This window comes from Bos javanicus, chromosome 15 (assembly GCF_032452875.1).
Source record: "Bos javanicus breed banteng chromosome 15, ARS-OSU_banteng_1.0, whole genome shotgun sequence".
Taxonomy (NCBI): Eukaryota; Metazoa; Chordata; class Mammalia; order Artiodactyla; family Bovidae; genus Bos; species Bos javanicus.
The window spans coordinates 47,050,442-47,054,803 of NC_083882.1; the positions used below are offsets into that span (position 1 = coordinate 47,050,442).

General features: G+C 41.4%; 1 pseudogene; it reads right to left on the reverse strand.

Annotated features, from left to right (window-relative positions):
• Nucleotides 1-2,880: 2,880 nt before the first annotated feature.
• LOC133261223 (synaptobrevin homolog YKT6-like) lies at nucleotides 2,881-4,066 on the reverse strand (annotated as a pseudogene).
• Between the last annotated feature and the right edge of the window lie 296 nt (nucleotides 4,067-4,362).

Genomic DNA, 4,362 nt, shown 5'->3' on the forward strand with positions numbered 1-4,362 from the left:
CACTCACTGTTCTGTAGTGCCTGGGCCTCTCCTAAGGCCACTGCTCCCATGAGGTGATTCCCTTGATGACTCTGCCAGTCGTGAGCTCTCCATTGCTGTCCAGACTAGGGAGGGTAATGCCTTTGATGTTACCAGCCCTGGTGTATTTTGCCACCCCTGCTTTATTATTATTATTGGTTTTAACTCTTCCCATGTATTTTGACAATTCTCTTCATTATACTCTCTTCAGTCTTTCCTTTTGCATGTATCATCTGTTTCCTGTTAGGGCTTTAACTAATACACCTCCTGATCTCAACTTTCTCCCACTCAGCACCCTTGTCCTAAATCTGCTCCCTCTCTTTCCTTTCTTCCACAAATTCCTAAAGCATTTCTCTCAGTGTGTTGCTCCCAGTTCCTTACCCCTCATATTCTTTTAAATCTACTTGAGATTTATATTCTCCTATCTTCTGGGAGTTGGTGATGGACAGGGAGGCCTGGCGTGCTGCGATTCATGGAGTTGCAAAGAGTTGGACACAACTGAGCGACTGATCTGATCTGATCTTCCTACTAAACCAAAATGTATCAAAATTTAAAAACTTTTTATTTTGTAGTGGTGTGTAGCCAATTAACTTGTGATAGTTTCAGGTGGACTGCAAAGGGACTCAGATTTGATTCGTGGGAAGTAGACAATGAAACAATCGAGGGTACAAGAAGTTTATTAGGGATCAGAACCCATGGAAAAGCAGGGAGAAGGAAAGATCGGGTAAACAGAGAAGTAGATTGTGATGCAAGTGTGAGAGGGCCTCAGTCAACTGACTCAGAGCTCTAGAGGGGATAGAATAACATCTTTCTCCACATGACACAAGGATATGAGAGGTTGTTGACACCGGTGCATATATATGACACTGGAAAGCCAGAGACAAGAATTCCCATGGATATCATGGATATTTTGCTATGGCACTCAACCTAATCTCACAAATTGATACTTTCCCACATATTTGTTAATAAAAATACCTAAAGAGGAAAAATCAGATTGATGAACTTAAGCTATATAAGCAGTATGTATTATAAGGCTATAATAATTAACACAGTGTAGTACAGGAAAAAGAAAAAAGATTATTAAAAAGAAGAGAGAGCTGAAAGATAAGTCTACATGTATATGAACACAAAGCAGTGTGGGAAAGGGCAGTCTTTTTTCTAAAAGGTAGGATGTCTATAGGCTGCCCACAGGCAAAAGTAAACCTTGATCCCTAGCCGCATAAAAGTCATTTTGAGAGTAATTGTGAAAGGTTAAAAACAGTAAAAGGTCTAAATGATAGCACAGAATAATATATTCATAACCTTGGGGTAAATGAAAATTTCTTAAATATCTCATAAAAAAAGACTAAATGTAAAGGAAATGATTAATAAAACTGGATTATTTTTTACCTAAAATTTTTCATTTCTCTTTAGTAAATATTTAGGCATGGACACTCCAGTGTTCATTGCAGTACTATTTAAAAAAGCCAAGACATGGAAGCAACGTAAATGTTCATTGACAGATGAATGGATAAAGAAGATGTGGTGCATATATACAATGGGATATTACTTAGCCATAAAGAGAACAAAATAATGCCATTTGCAGTGACATGGATGGACTTAGAAATTGTCATGCTGAGTGAGGTAAGTCAGAGAAAGACAAATGTCATATGAATCACTTATGTGTGGACTCTAAAAAAGGCTACAAATGAACTTATCTACAAAACAGAAATAGAGTTACAAATGTAAAAAATAAACTTATGGTTACCTGGGAGGGGTTGGGAGGGATAAATTGAAAGATTGGGATTGACACAAGTAAACTACTGTATATAAAATGAATGACTAATAAGGACCTAGGGTATAGCACAGGGAACTTTATTCAATACTTTGTAATGTCCTATATGGAACATTAGAATCTAAAAATAAGTGGATATATATGTATATATAACAGATTCACTCTGCTGTACACCTGAAATTAAGACAAGTTGGAAATCACTTATGTTGTTCAGTCACCAAGTTATGTCCGACTCTTTGTGACCCCATGAAACACATGGACCCCACTCCAGGATTCCCTGTCCCTCACCATCTCCTGGAGTTTCTCCAAGTTCAATTATACCCCAATAAAAATTAAAAAAAAATTCAGGCATGGAGTTGCTGAGTTATGTGGTAATCATATGTTTAATTTTATTAAAATGCATCTACCAAATTGTTTTCCAAAGTGGTTCTACCATTCTACATTGTTACCAGCAATTTGAGTGTTCCAGTTGCTTTGTATCCTCATCAGCACTTGGTATGTGTGTGTGTTAGTTGCTTAGTTGTGTCCGACTCTTGCAACCCCATAGACTGTGCCCACCAGGCCCCTCTGTCCATGGAATTCTCCAGGCAAGAACACTGGAGTGGATTGCCATTTCCTTCTCCAAAAGGAACTAGAGAAAGAAAGAAAGTGAAGTTGCTCAGTTGTGTCCAACTCTTTGTGACCCCATGGACTGTAGCCTACCAGGCTCCTCCATCCATGGAATTTTCCAGGCAGGAGTACTAGAGTGGGTTGCCATTTCCTTCTCCAGCACTTGATATGGTCAGTGTTAATTTTAGCCATCCTAATATGTCTATCATTGTAAGTTATTATGGTTTTAATTTGCATTTCTTCTATGACTAATGGTACTGAACATCTTTTAATATGCTTCTGAACTTGTTGGCTCTCCATAAATCTTCCTTTGAAAAGTGTTCAAATATTTTTTACTGTTTGTGAGTTGTCTTATTATTTCTCTGTATAATTTCTTTACATAATCTGGATTCAAATCCTTTCTCAGACCCATGCAGTGCAAATATATTCACCAAGTCTGCAACTTACCTTTTATTTTTATTTATTTTGCAGAGTCACTGAGCTTTATGGTTCCATTTGACCCCAAAACACACTTTTATTGGCCTCAAGTTATCTTTTCAAAAATAACTAAGCATGTGAATTTGAACGTTCCCCACCCCCAGGGGCCTTCCACCATTCGGTTCCTTCCAGGAGCTCCAAAGCGGAAGTTGAGTCTGTCCCACTCGGGTCGTTGTGAAGTGGCTCTGCTTCCTGGGGTCGGGGATAGGGGTGAGGTTCTGATGTGAATGACGGTGATGTGCCAGCACAGGGGCTCTGCTGGTGGCCGTCACATGGTTGCACAGGATGAGTTTTATATCCTGGCCATTTTATAGAAGACTTTCAACTGTATTCCCAGCACTTCAGATTTGGACACCAGGTCATCGAGCTTCCCGCCTTGCGCTAATAAAGACTGCATGGTGTTGTGTAGAATGATGTTTCTGCACATCTGCACTGGTCTCATTCAGTTCAGCCTGCACTTTAGTCATGGAGTCAGCTTCTTGGGGGTTCTGGTGTCTACTGAGGTGACTGTCCAGGCCTGTGTACTGGATGGTATAGGGGGATCCAACTGGCCAGTCTATCCTGTGGACCTGCTTGGAGAATTCGTCTAGTACCTTCTCTAGCAAGGTAAAAGACTCCCAGGATGGATGTTCACTGTCAGCAATGACCACTTCTGCAAGACTGTCATTTCTCACGAAGACATAGCACAGATATTCTTGTTCCACAGAAGTTTGGCTATCTTTTGCAGAGCACTCCACAATCAGGATCCCCTGGAGAAAGAAATAACAACCTACTCCAGTGTTCTTGCCTGGAGAATCCCATGGACAGAAGAGCCTGACAGGCTACAGCCCATGGGGTTGCAAGACTCAGACACGACTTAGCGACTAAACCCACCACCACCACCACCAGCCATCCAGTCAATCAGTTGGCTTGTGAAGGCGGTGAATTCCTAAACGCTGGACCTCTGGAAGAAGCTGAAAGAGGACACATCGTATGTGGCTTTGAGCACTGCCTTGGACTCGCCTTTGTACAGACACTTAGGCTGTACAGCTTCATGGCGCCGTGCCCTCAGGCCGGCCACCCACCTGGTGGCGGCCTGGGCTCACAGGGAGCAGCATGGTGCCGCCCCTTGAGGGGCTGACGGGTCAGCCACCTGCTTCCTTCTGCCTTTTATTTCTAAATGGTGTCTTCTGATGAGCAGATTTTAAAATTTTGGTAAATTCTAATATATCAATTTTTATTTTATAGTTTGAAATAAAATTATAAAATAAAGCTAATGAACTATGCTGTGCTGTGATTAGTCACTAAGTCATGTCTGACTGTTTGCAACCCCATGGAATGCCCCACTAGGCTCCTCTGTCCATGGGGTTCTCCAGGCAAGAATACTTGAGTGGTTTGCCATGCCCTGATCCAGGGGATCTTCCAAAACCAGGAATTGAACCCAGGTCTCCCACATTGTGGGAGGTTTCTTTACTGCCTGCGCCACCAGAGAATCCATTTTTATT